The sequence below is a fragment of the Heterocephalus glaber genome, unplaced genomic scaffold, assembly GCF_053883595.1.
Source record: "Heterocephalus glaber isolate CG9 unplaced genomic scaffold, H.glaber_assembly_v1.0 deba00001564, whole genome shotgun sequence".
NCBI lineage: Eukaryota > Metazoa > Chordata > Mammalia > Rodentia > Bathyergidae > Heterocephalus > Heterocephalus glaber.
In genome coordinates this window covers 12,228,982-12,243,963 of record NW_028258351.1, presented here as the reverse complement: position 1 = coordinate 12,243,963, position 14,982 = coordinate 12,228,982, and positions in this window count along the sequence as shown.

The following is a 14,982-nucleotide window of genomic DNA, read 5'->3' as shown; positions in this document are numbered from 1 at the left end:
GCATCCTGACTCCTCCCCACCTCAGTGCCTCAGCGTTTACTCCTTTTGGTTTAATGGGAGGTGGAATTGAATCTCAGGTTCCTCTTGCTCACAGGGCAGGCCCAGGCTTGAATTTGCAAGGGCCCTGGTGTAATCCAGGACCAGCCATCCCAAGGCCCTCAACCAGGGTGCCCATCCTCACCACACTCTCACTTCTCTCAGTCTCCACTTCCTTTTCAGTAAATCAGGACAATGCAACCAGGAGGGCTGGGTTGTTTATGCTCCTCCCCTGCAGCCCATGTTCAGTAAACATGAACCATTGTTATTGGTGTTACTTATGTCAACATTGTTGAAATAAGTCAACAACGGTTTCTTTCACTGTGGCCAAGGTCTTGGGAAGAGGGAGGCTGCTGGATCACAGACGGGCTTGCTGGGGTGGGGATGTTTGTGGTCAGATGAAGGTGGGGGATGTCCCTGTGATGGCATCTCTGGGAGGATGGGGAGAGACTGGAAGAATGTCAAGAAATTATTCAGAATCCTACAGTGATTTTCCCTCCCTAATGAGACTTTTCCAAACTGCACCCTCAGGGGCCTCAAAGCAGTGGACACGGGGACACTGTAGGGGAAGGGTGGCAGGTGCTGAGGTGCACCAGCTTAGACTTGATGCATGGAGGACATGGGTCAAGTTGTCAGGCAGGTCCCTTTAACATGTATTAAGGGTAAGGCAGAACATATGACTTTCAGGCCAAACTTGGATATGCAAGAAATGTTAACTTCTTTTTCTTTTTTTTAATAATCAAATTTAATTTCTCCTGTCTCCATTCTGCCAGGTGGAAGAAACAGCTCAGTCAGTTCAGGTCCCCTCCCCACTTCCCTGGGAGTTACAGCAGGTTGAGTTGGCAATAGTCTGGTCCTCCCTACTGTCACTGAAATAAATGTCCTCATTCCATTGTCTATAGTCTCTGCAGATGGCTCTTGAGTTGACCTTCAGTCTCCCCACTGCTCCTTCGCCCCCTCATATGTTCAGGGTAATTTAATTGTTTTCTTCTGAATGCATTTGGAAACAGATTTGGTTGAGCATAGTGCAGATCTTTCAATCACTTCTGTATGCAAGATAAGAAGATGATGATGATGAAAATGATGATTGTTGTCGTTTAACAACAAGTCCAGGGCTAGGGTGTCACTCAGTGGTAGTGGGCATGCTTGCCCAGCTTATATGTGGCTGTAGGTTTGATCCCACTGAAAAAGTCCAGATGTGGGCAGCTCAGGGAGGTGCACTACTTCTATGATGTCATCATCTATTCTAGGCATCTTCAGTCTTTTTGCTTCATCATCCTGACATAGATAGGGATTTTGTCCTGGATTTTACCTTATGGCCATAGGATGGCTGCTACAGCTGCAGCCGCTTGGTAGCAAAAGGGAAGAAAGGCCAAAATGGCATGTGAAAGCTGAATAGGTAAATCTCTTAAAGAGATTTCCTTCAAGGTCCATGTAGTGACTCCTGTTTTATGTTCTTTGACCAGGACTGTGTCACATGACCACCCCTAGCTGCAGAGGCTGGGAAATGCGGTCTTTTTCGCTGGGCACACTGATAGCCCAAGGAAATCAAGGTTCTTTTAGGAAGAAAATGAGAATGGGTATGCAGTAACAATTAGTCTTTCAATTAGATGTATAATATCAAGGCAGTAGCTAATTAATGCATGAAGTAAGGTACCCAATTATAGTTCAATTGTTGAAAGAACAATTGTTGAATGCCTACAATGTGCTAGGCCCTGCACTGAGTTTTGGGAACTTATAGCCTAGTGTCTGTAGGGATTAAACAAATGAATACCTACACATAATATGTGGTAGGTATTGGTAAGTATCTGTGAAATATGTGGTGGGGACCTTATACAGGTAAGAGAATCAGGGGAGCTGTCTTACACCAAGTTCTGAGGAAGCTCCCCAGGCACGGAAGAGGTGAAGGTGTAGAGTCAAAGCCAGACAATGGCTGCCATGGATCAGAGTCACAACTGGACAGTGCTGAACCCCACTTACACCCCTGCCAAGGAGGCAAATTAACACACCTGCTGTGCCCTTATTAGAGGTGGATTAATGGCTGTAGTAGGGTTATTGTTCATTTCTTAAGATAAACAACATTTAAAGAAGAGGAAAGAGTAGGCTCCTCAGTAGCTACACTGGAAACAAACATGGACTCTAATTTAGTTCAATCCCACAGACTCTTACTGAAAACTCCCATGTGCCAGACCATGGCAAGCACGGGGGCAGGGAGGAGAGGCAGGAAATGTAGGTCTGGCTGGAGGAGCTTGTGGGATCTCCAGGGAGGTGTGAGAAGTCAGCCAGCAGCCACCTGCTGGATCTGAAGTGACCACACCTCAGGACAATAGGGCACGGCGATGTGCCTCAGCCTCAGTTGGGACAGGAGTTCTATAGAAAAGGGCACTGTCATCTAATAGATTGGGAAAGTGCTAAACTAAATCCAGCTCAATACAGTGGCTTGACTGGAAGACTTCTCTGAGCCTTTAGGAGGCTGAGGTGTATTGTGAATCTTCAAGAGTAGATATTCAGTATTTCCTCAATGGGCTGCCAAGCCCTCTCTTTGAGGAACATTTTCTTCTAAAGCTACTTTAGATTTGCTGTTCCAAGCACTTTCCTGTGTTACTTAAAACCGCCCTGCAAACAGCCTTTTAAAATGGCCATAAAGCATGTAGAAACCATTGCCTATTTATTTACATTTTTGTCTTTGCTGGACATTTCAATGTCCAGGTTTTTTTTGCCTATAATTTTAAACACCCGGAAAGCAAATTCTGAAGGTGCTTTAGGGCAGTTCTTGGTGCTACTTGCTGGATTATACTCTCTCCAGAACCAGCAGCAACAACCAGAGCTCTGCCTCTTAGAGGAACAGCTGACTGGGTTTCCATGGCAACCACAAGTGTCAGGAGAGGGAAGGTGCTCATGGGATGGGATTAGCAAAGAAGGCCAGGCCTAGGGTGTTGAGGCCTGGGGGCAGGGTGTGAGGCTGACCACACTAGATCGCTGGGAGACCCTTGGGGAGCATAGCCCTTACTTTCTTCCTGATCTGGAAGGCACCCTGCTAGCAGGGCCTCAGCCAGAAGCCTCCTTCTTTTCATGAGTATGCCTACTGGGTAAAGGTCAGTCTAGGAAGTCAATTGGCTCGGGGCTGCTTAGCCTTCATTCTTACCTCACTGTGTACCCACGTCTCCAAAGTTTTCCCAAAGCTTTTTCTTTTAGAACCTTCTCAATTTGTTTTGAATTCTATGTTCTTCAAGGAAGTTACCATAATGATTCTGTATTTGTCAACATTCTGTCATTGTGACAAAATGTCTGAGAATAACAATGTTGGTCAGCTGTCCCATTGCTTTGTAGGCCTATGGTGAGGCAGTACAACATGATGGAAGGGTGTGGCCAAGGAAAGCTTCTCACTTCAAGGCAGCCAGGAAGGAAGAAGGGAGAGATGGAGATGGAGAGGGAGAGGGAGAGAGAGAAAGGGAGAGAGGACCGCTTTCTTCAACTAGGCCCCACCTCCTAAATTTCCATCACATCCCAATAATGCTATCAAATTGTGAATCTATCAATGGATTAATCCACTGATGTTAGAGCCCAGATGATCCAATCACTCTCAAAAGTCCCACATTGCTGCATAGAGGACCAAGCCTCCACACATAAACTTTTGGGGAACATTTAAGTTCAAACATAGTAGATCCCCTTTGGCATAGTTGCTCCCCATCACAGGAAGAAATTCCTGGATGAGAGGGAACCCTGGTCTTCTTGAGACCCTCCCAGGAATGCAGCCACCAGGGGAGCTACAGCACAAGGATCAGTGACCCACAGACCCTGTCTGATAGTGCAAACCTGTCCTTAGTCTCAGACAGCTGTCCAGTTCTATAGAACATCCTTTCTCTATGAGAACTTTCTGAGCGCCTGAGGCCATGTGAGATTCATTCTTTTAACTTAAAAAAAAAAAAGGACTAGCATTGTAGCTTAGTGGTGGAGCACATGATTAATGTGTGGAGGTCCTAGGTTTGATCCCTAGCACCAAAAGATAAAGATAAAAACAATGCAAGTTCTATGCATCAAACTGCTAACGGTAGTCCCATGGTGTAGGCAATGCTTTTGGGGAGATGATAAAAGGCAGCCTTTGAATTTTTGTTTCATATACCTCATATCACTGGAATCTTATATTAAGCCTTTATTCCTGTATTGCTTTTATAATTCATAATTTAATTTAAAAAATACAAATATATGAGGAAGGAAAAATATTCCCCATAATCCATTAGCTGAAGCAATCAATGTGAATATCTGAGCATTTGTCTTGCAGGCTTTTAAAAAGGGATTTGTTTTTAATATAACAGTCACTTTATAATAAAAGGGTTCAACTAAGTGCTCTTTGCATGGCAGCTGGACTTTGCAGAACCTTTAAGTCACAGGCCCCTCTGTTTTCTTCATAGCTGCCTCTGTCAGCCCCATACCAGTTCCTTAAACACAGAGAATGGGCTTGATGTGGGTGAGGGAAAGGGTAGTCAGAGGGGCTGGATGTCCTTGGAAGCTCTCTCTCCTCTCTTGACTGGGCAGGAATCCAGAAAAGCTCCTACTCTCTGTGTTACTTCCAGGGAGTGTCCTGGGAGTTGTCTTCCTGACCATTGCTTTGAATTCATTTCTGGCTCTAGGCCCGTGTCCTAGAACTGGATCCTTCTGTCAGGCTCTTGTCTCCAGTCTTCCTTGCCCCACCTTACAGACTGTCTTTATACCTTCCCTCCTGTGACTGGGTTGCAGAAAAGGCTGTTCGTTCAGCAGGGAAACTGGGAACTGCAGGTGCCTCCTCCTTCCTCTGGGGAAGTCGGAGAGACTTTTCCACTTGCTGACCCACTCTGAGGGCCCGTGGGTTATAGTAAGATGTCCATTTAAGGAGCAATATGGATGCTGGAAAAATCTGTACAGTGGAATTGAGTCTGGATGTTAGAATGGGCCAGTGTGATTTGCTTTCATCCCCACACTCATTCATCTGTTGGGGGTTTCGGGAGGTCTCAGGCCTGATTCCCAATGGCTGATAGGAAGAGACACTTTAGAGTCTCAAGGACCCTCCTTGGGGCGGGAAACACAGCTCCAGGAAGGCTGCCCCATCCTCCGGGGGAACCACGCTTGATGAACTCATGTTTTCATCAAGGCCCATGGGAGCTACTCTTGGGCTGGTTAAGCAGCCAAGAGGTAAACACACACCCAAGGTGACTGAAAACAGGGCTCCCTGAGCTGTAATTATAAGCACAACATGATGACAACAGGACAGAGAGTGGGGGAACTAGGGGGAGAAGAAATCTTCCTCTAGCCCACATTTCCACATTTCTCCTGCCCTAGAGTGTGCCTTCTTCTTCCTGGGTGATTTTTCCCCATGGCTGGGGTGTGTTTTGTTTCTTAATTCTATTTTTATTGCACAGTTAATATAACCTCATGGTGGCAAACTTGGAAAATGTAAAGAGCATAACGAAGGCAATACAAATTTCTTCTGTCTCCATGGTCTAGCCACCATCTTTTATCTAAGCAGCCTACTGCTTGGTACAGCACTTGTCCCCGTCTGACCTCATCTTGCTGACTTAATTGTTGATTTGTTTACTGTTTTTCCCTCTCTCACAATCCTAAGTTCCAACACAGCAGGGACCTTGTCCGTTTACCCTTAATGTTGTGGGCCCAGGAGAGGGCCTCACAAGGAGTATGTGCTTTATTACACTTTTGATGGATGAGGGAATCCACCCATATACATGTTTGTGTTCAGTGTGACCATTCAGATCCTTCTATTTCATCTACTGACTTCTTTACCTGAAATGTCTCTATGCTCTTCATGCCAGGTGGGGTGTAGCTGAGAGAGGCTCTGGGCTCTTGGCTCAGGGAGGATGGGGAAGGCACAGAGAAGCAGATCCCATGAAGCTGATGTTAGAGTAACACATCTACCCAAGGGCACCCTGAGGAGCACAGTGAGGGAAAGGGAAGGGCTCTGTCAGGCCCCACCACATGGGGACTACATCCTCCTCACTCTTCGGGGTTCTTTGCATCATACAGAAATCAGAGAAGTTTGGTGAACTTGCTCAAGATCTCACAGCTGGTCAGTGTGGGGTCAGAATTGCAGATGCAATAATAAAAGCTACATCTTTGGGAAAAAAATCTATCAAGTTAGAAATATGGGTTATATTTTTAAAAGGCTTTCAATTAAAAAGAAGCTCTGAAGGGCTGAGGATTTAGCTCAGTGGTTTCGCAGCCTGCCTTGAAAGCACAAGGTCCGGAGTTAAATCCCCGGTACCAAAAAAAAAAAAAAAAAAAAGAAGCTCTGAAGCACACCTCAGGGGACCTAAATGCCCTTTGCATTTGGATACCATTCTGCCCAGAGCCTTCATCTGTGCTGGTAAGAAAATGGATTTTACAAGACTTAATTCAACAGAGAAATCTGGCTAGCTGATTAATTAACTGAAGCAAAGGTCTCAGGGACATTTGAAATTGGGTGATCTTTTGCTCTTATTCAGCATAGGAAGATAAGGATTCTTGCTGTCTGATTAGTTTAATGAATTTGCCTTAATCCATCTGAACTGTAAAGTTCAATATTTGTAAGACATATTTTAAATAATTGGTTAAGGTAGGAGGTAGTAATAGTTCATCACTTATACATATATTTATAATATATAAATATAATTATATAACATGTATTATACAAAAATATATATGATATACAGAGTCTGCAAAAAAATGTATACACACTTCAGCAGTTCACCATACTAATAAATGTCTGGAAGCTAATGGCCAGCACTTTGAGCACCTCTTATAATTATAAGAGGCCAAAGGTAACTGTTATTAATGTCATGATGTTGCAATACTTTAGTATTAAAACACAAGTTTTTCTTTTCCTGATGTATATCTTTCTTGGTGGACTCTCTCTCTCTCTATATATATATATATATATATTATATATACTCATCTCATTTAAACAGAATATCAGTTGTACTTACTGGTTAAAAATAAACTATCTCACCTCTCTCTCTTTTTTTTTGGTACCGGGGATTGAACTCAGGACCTTGTGCTTGCAAGACAGGTGTGGTGCCACTGAGCTAAATCTCCAGCCTATCTCACGTCTCTTGATCTTTGTTGTTTCAAAACTACAAACATCTCAGAGCAACTTTTGAGATGACTGTTGCAGGTGCTGTCTCCCACCAGCAAAGGTTGACCAGTGTGATCTAACAAAGACCCACCAACTGTTTACAGTTTAAAATGCACACTCAGGTCTTTGAATCCCCCATGGCTAGTCTCTGTCCCCCTGTCCCCCCAACAGCACCCCAACACTGGTGCTGTTGGGTGTCTTTCTGATCACCTGCAGCCATCAGCACTTGCTCAGTCAGAACCATATCTGGTGTGGATTTAACTCCACAGGTCAAACCACCATTTTTATTTTATTGTTTTTTGGTGCCTGTGAATGAACCCAGGACCTCACTCATGCTATGTGCATGCTCTACCACTGAGCTACACCTCCAGACTAATTTTAATGAGAAACCTTCGGGTTCATCTCTAGTTTCCTGGGGAGTCTGGGGAATTTCCGGGAAGTCTGTTCCTAAAAGTTCCTCCTAGCCAGGTCCTGGCCTGATTGGGGTGGGGGGGGCACTGAGTGGTCTACTCACATGAAAGGTAAAGTCCTGCCTGGAGGAGCATCCCTGAGGACCCCATGCTGCAGCAGGCTGTGCCCCCAAGAGCCCTCTGTCCCTGGATGCCTCCCTTGCTCAGAGGCATCTCCCCAGGGCAGGTTACAGGGAAGCCATGCACTGGAGGCTCCTTCTCTCGAGGGTGTGTGGCCCCACAGGGAAGGAAAACCACCTCTCTGGAGCTTTTTACCTATTGGAAGGAGGGAATCCGTGATGCAGACATTAAGAAAACTCCTGGGCTGGGGATGTACAGGGTATGTGTGTTGGAAATCTTTCTGTCATGGTGACAAAACACATGAGAAAAACAACTTAAAGGAAGAAAGATTTATTTTGGCTCACAAATTTAGCGGTTTCAGTCTGTGATCAGCTGCCCTTTTGCTTTTAGGCCTCCGGTGGGGCAGAAGCATCATGGTGGAAGGACATGGTGGAGGAAAGCTGCTCACCTTATGGCAGCCAGGAAGCAGACAGAGGGGTAAAGAGCCAGAGAAGGAAGGGATGGGGATAAGATACAGTGCCTAAGGTCAAACTCTCATAATCCACTCCCTTTGAATGGACCCTAAATTTCCATCACTTTGGAATAATGCCATGAAATTATGAACCTATCAATAGATTAATCCACTGATGAAGTTAGAGCCTAGATGATACACTCACTTTCCAAAAGCCCCACTTGTAAACACCTGAGCGTTTTGGGGGACATTTTAGATCCAAACCATAATAGCATGTGATTGGAGAGCAAACAGAAATGAAAAAGTCACCCCCACTATACAAGGCTAGTAGAGGGAGCCAGTCAGAGCACAGAGGAGTGAAATCCATAGTAAGTAGTGTATTTTTCAGTCTCATTCTCAATGCTATTTATGTGGGGGGAAATCAGGAGCCACTCCATTCTATGCTCTGATACTCTTTTTTTTTGGTACCAGGGATCGAACTTGGGTCCTTGTGCTTGCGCAGCAGTGGGTGAAACCACTGAGCTAAATCCCTGGCCTCTTTTTTTTTTTTTTTAACAGATTCATATTCAATTCACATTTATCGAACATCTACAATGTTCCACTTAATTTCACCTACCTCTACTTTGAACTGCATGAAAACCTATTTTAAGTAGGAATTAGTTTCCCCATTTCATAGTTAAGATGATGTTGAAGTTATTATCTAAGGATGCAAAGCTGGACACCAAACAATAAAAACTAATATCTTTCATTGCCTTCTACCTTGACAGCTAAAATCTTCGTGAAATCATTTGTTTTTTAAAGACAGGGCCTCACTATGTAGTTCAGGCTGGCCTTGGACTCACTATGTGTCCCAGGCTGGCCTCAAACTCACAGTGATCCTCCTGCCTAAGCCTCCCAAGTGCTGGGATTACAGGCATGCACCACCATGCCCAGATCCAAAATCAGTTGTAAGGCCAGTTTTCAAATTTTCTTTAAAAACTTTAAATTGTGGTAAATCACGCATACCATAAAATTTACCATCTTAACCATTCTGAAGTATACAGTTAGTCCCATAGTGTTAAGTACATTCATAATGTTGTGCAATCATCACTGCTGTCCACCCCAAGATCTTTTAATCTTGTAAAACTGAAACTCTGTACCCACTGAACATGCCTCCTCTCATTTTCTCCCCCTGCCCTTGCCAACACAATTCTACTTTCTGTCTCTATGTTTATTTTTGTTTTGTTTTTTTGGTATCGGGGATTGAACTCAGGACCTTGTGCTTTCGAGGCACGGCACCACTGGGCTAAATAGTCGGCCCTGTCTCTATGATTTTTGACTGTCTAGGTAGGTACCTCATGTATGTGGAATCATACAACATTTTTGTATGTATATCTGGCTTCTCCCACTCATAACATTATGTTCTTAAGATTTATCCATGTAGTATCATGTCAAGATTTCCTTCCTTATGCAGATATCATGTTTTACCTATCCATTCCTCTGTTGATGGAAACTTGTGTTGCCTTCTCTTTGTGGTTCTTGTGAATAATGCTGCTGTGAGCATGGATGAATACGGATGTATAGATATCTCTTTGTGACTCTGCTCTCAGTTTTTTTGGCCACATAGCCAGTAGATTTGCTGAATCATGTTAATTCTATTTTTCAGTTTTTTCAGCAATTATCTTACTATTTCCCATTGTAGCTGCACCATCTTACAGTCTAACCAACAGTACTCAGGTGTTACAATTTCTCTGTATCATCACCAACACTCATTATTTTATTTTTGGTACTGGGGATCGAACTCGGGTCCTTGTGCTTTCGAGGCAGGCATCAGAACCACTGAGCTAAATCCCCTGTCCTACTCATTATTATTTTTTTTTTTTCGGATTTTTGAGACAGGGTCTCATTATGTAGGCCAGGTTGGCCTCTAATGCACAGTGATCCTCCTGCCTCAGCCTCCCAAAGTGCTAGGATTATAGGTGTGTGCCACCACACCCAGCTTTTATTTCATTTTGATAGAAGCCATCTGTCCTAGTTTCTTCCTGAGACATAATACCCAACACTCACAACTCTAAGGAGGGAAGATTTATCTTGGCTAATAGCTTATAGAGGTTTCAGTCCATAGTCAGCTGACTCCAAGGCAGGGTGGCATGGCAGAGGAGAAACAGTTCATGGCACAGTGGCAGGAAGCAGAGTAAAAGGTCAAGGGAGGAGGGAGGGAGATATATCAGTGGACTAATCCACTGATGAGTATCACAACCCCATGGTCCAATCACCTGTCCAAGCCCCACCTATGAGCACATGAGGCTCTATTTATAAACCATAACACCACTCTAATGTGAATGAAGTGTAAGCTCCCAGTTTTATATCCCGCTCATTGTCCCCAATATCAAGGAAGATATAAAGGAAAATGACATATGAGTATGTATCAGACAAACATCAAGACTTGCCAATAAAGAAACAAATATTAACAATGTCTAAATAGAGGAAAATACTATGTACACAGATTCTAAGTGCAATACTATAAAGATAATAATTCTCTTTATTAATGATTTACATATTCAGTGTAATCAGAATCAAAATTTGGGAGGTTTTCCCAAGATAAATGATTCTACAATTTATATAAAAATGTACAGAAAAAAATGCAAAGGATCAGGAAATAGACAAGACTAACTTGAGGAAGAAGAATAAATCTGCAGGCTTACACTACTAGATGTCAAGATTTATCATAAAATTAGTTAGTGAGGTAGAGTAGTATAAAGAATAGAAAAGCAGACCAGTGAAAATCCAGAAGAAGATCTGCACATGTATAGTTGCTGATGCGTAACACAGCTGATTCTCCAGAGCTGTGAGGAAAAGGTGGCTTTGTAGAGGGTGCTGGATAAACTGCATACACATGTGGGAAACTGAACCTGACCCCTGCCTCACATCACACACAGAAGTCAAAACCAACTGCAGAGAAATTATAGTCCAAAATATGAAAAGCAAAAACAATACAGGTTCTAGAACAAACCACTGGAGAACATTTTTGCAGCCTTGTGAGTAGGCAAACATTCCTTAACAGTGTTGCACCCAGTGAGAAAGAATCAACCAGAGACCGATATTAAATCCACACAAGAATTTATTACTGGCCGGGATCCGAGCCGAGGATGGGACTCGAGCCTCAACTGAGGGGAGACAAACATGTTTTTTTTTTTGTTTTTGTTTTTGGTACTGGGGATCGAACTCAGGTCCTTTCACTTGTGCAGCAGGCGGCAAGACAAACATGTTTTATACACCTTTCAGGCCAACAGTTTCCAGGTCCCCCTATGGGATAGAACTAGTAAAGCAAGCAAAAGGTACAGAAGCGGAATGTCCTGCTGTTAGAACATTTGTAAAACAATAGTTGATTAATTGTTATTTTTAAAGAGACTTTCTAAGGGGAGGAGGTTTTTAAGCTTCCTCCTTCTGACTTTATCTAAAGGTCAGGCAGGTGGGTCAAGCAGCAATATGGAGTCTGTCTTGCTAACTAGAGTACTTCAAACAGGATATAAAAACATCAACCTAAAGAAAAAAATGAATAATTAAAATTAAGAGCATCTAAGCTGGGCTTGGTGGTACACACCTGCAATCCCAGCACTCTGGAAGGCTGGGGTAGGAGGATTGCAAGTTCAAGCTCAGCCTGAGTAACTTAGTGAGATGCTGTCTCAAAAAATAAAAAGGGCTGGGAATGTAGCTCAGCATGAAGTTGCTGGGTTCAATCCCTAGTACTAGAAAAAAATTAAGAACATCTAGCCAGGTGTAGTGGCATGTGGTTGTAGTTCCAGCTAATCAGGAAGCTGAGGCAGGAAGATGGATCAAGCTCAGGAGTTCAAGGCCAGCTTGGGAAACATGGTGAGATCCCATCTCAAATGAGAAGAAAAAAATTAAGCATCTATTTTTAGGAGAATAGATAGATAAGCTATAAAAAGAGAAGGTATAGCTGGATGTGGTGGTGCATGCTTGTAATTCTGGCACTATGGGAGGCTAAGGCAGAAGAAGGATTGGAAGGTTGATTTCAGCATGGACAACTTAGCAAGACCCTCTCTTAAAATAAAAAATAAAAAGGGGTAGGGATATAGCTCAATGCAGAGGCCCTGGGTTCAATCCCCAATACCGGGGGGAAAAAAAGAGGGTATATTTGCAACATGTTCATTCAACAAAGAAAAATTAATTGGAAAGAGAAGATAGTCAAATTAACAAATACGGAAAAATTTGAAGAGACATTTAACTAGCAAGGATATCCTAATAGCTAATGAGTAGAGAAATGCACAGCCTCATTATTCATCAGGGAAATGCAAATTCAGACTGGCAACATCAAATGTTGTGAGAGAACTGGGACATTCATTACTACTAGTGGGGACAGAGATTGGTACAATCACTTTAAAAAACTGCTTGACAGTATATTCTAAAACTGAGAATATGCATAATCTCTAAACCAACAACCTTCTTAGGTATCTATTACCAGCAAAAAAAAAAGTATACAAGAATATTCAAAGAAGCACAATTTGTAATATTCCAAATGAAAAATAAAGTTATCCATCTACAATAGAAAGACTAAGTAGAACATGGATGGATACTCATACAAGCTACTATTAAAGGGCAGTGATTCTTAAATGTGAGTGGGCATCAGAGTCACTGCAGTGATGGCGAACCATTTAGAGGTTTCAGTGATACAAAGAGCCTGCTGTGACACACATGTCACACGTTCACCACCACTGATCCTACAGGCTTATTAAACTCCTGACTATTGGGGCTCGTTCTGTCCTACACAGAATTCATCTCAAACCCCACCCCCAACTGTCTTTATCATAGTTGAATCTGTCTACATCCTGAGTGTGCCCTCCTCCCCAACGTCAGCAAGGGAAGGGGCTGATGGGGCACAAAAAGCCCTGATTTCTGGTCATTAGTATAAACATAAAAATCTCTCATGTAGGTCAGCCCTGCACCCATCATTGTGGATAAACTTATGAACATTATCTCATGACCTTGACAACATAACTAGGGTGTAAATGACAACATAATTATGACAGCCATCCTCATTTTCCATCTTTTTGTTGTTGGTGTTATGGAGAAGGAATTGATCATTAGTTGGATAAACTGCAAAGTTGTGTGGAGAGGCAAAAGTGCAGATGAGATTCCAAACCACTCCTCTGACCCTGGGTCTGAAGCTCCCTCCTCTGGAGGTGCTGCCCACCCAGATGGCCGGTCATGCTTGTTCCTTTTCTTCACCTATTCAGGTGCCTCTAAGCTTCATACCCAGGTACGGCCCTATTCCCATAGGAAGCAAATATTGCCACCCAAAGCAAGATGCTTTTTGCTTGCTGTGGATATAGTGCTGTTCAGCTCTGTAATGTGTTCTGGGAGTTAAAAGCTCAGCCCTGAAAGGGATCCTTTAGTGTTTGCTGTTTCTAGGGCTAACTGGCTGTCTGCAGAGGTGGATGCAGCTGCAGTGAAATGCTGTTCTTTCAGCCTAGTCACTTGGAGAGAGCAGAGACACCCTGTATCTCCACGTATCAGCATTTTTGAAATAGCTGCTTATGAGTCCGGGAGAGCCAGGTGGGGAATGGGGACTCTTCTCAATAGCAGCCTACAGTCTGAAAATATTCAACACCAAGGCCAGAAACCCAAGCTCCACTGGAGTCTTAACACTGGCTCCTTGTTATTATTATTATTTTTTAAAAATTCAATGTCTGGGCTCCAATCTAGCACCCTAGTCTCATTGGATCACAGCTTCTGGGAATAGATTCTGGCACTGCTGCTGATGTTGTTTGGGGATTTTTTTTTTCATTTGTTTTTGAGACAGGGTCTTGCTTTGTAGTTCAGGCTGGCCCTGAATTCACTTCAGGTGTGCACCACTATGCCCAGATCGATGTTGTTTCTTTAAGCTCCATTCACTTCTGCTGGTGGTTCAAATATGCAACAAGAATCAAGAAGGACTGCAGTAATGAATCAACAAACAGGAGGTGGCATGCTCTAAAGGCAGTACTGGGGGATCACAAGACTTTTCGTTTAAAAGGAGCCTAGTGAGGAAGGGCATTTAGCATTCTATCTTGCTTCCATGAAAATGCTTCCTGGCCCACTTTTTTTTTTTTTTTGAGATAGGGTCTTGTTATATGGTTCAGGCTGGGCTTGAACTCACTATGTATTCCAGGTTGGCCTAGAACTCATGGCTATTCTCCTGCCTCAGCCTCCCGAATGCTAGGTTTACAGGTGTACACCACCATGCCTGGTATGGCCCATTCTTTTTTGGGGGGGGTACCAGGGATCGAACTTGGGACCTTGCACTTATGAGGCAGGCAGCAGAGCCACTGAGCTAAATCCCTGGACCAATGGCCCACTCTTAATGGGTGACTGCCAGTCTCTCCATTCTGGGATCATCTTCCCTGGTCTTTCTTTTAGTATATTCACAAGTTCAAGAAATGGTTAAACATTCTTCTTGGCATGTTGGAGAATTAAACTGGGTACAACTGATAAACCATAAAATGCACACCTAGAAAAAAACCCATGAGGCTGTAGGCCTTAGTAGTCTAGAAGTGGGCAGAATGTATTTTCAAAAAGAAAAAGCAAGTGTTTCTCAGTTACTTAAAAATTGGAAACTATGGTTAAAAAATAGGGTGGTCATTGTATTTAAACAATTAGTCAGGAGTTGGCCATTTGCCTCATGACATTCAAGGCAGCCATTACAAAGCATGCTGCAAATGAAGATTTTATGACATGGGAAGTTGTGCCTACTGTATTACATGAAAAAAACTGATCACGAGACTATATGTATGGTACATTTTGTTCAACATATGCATGTATTTAGACATTTAAAAAGTGATCCAGGTGTGATCGCACATGCTTTTGATCTTAGCTAGCTACTG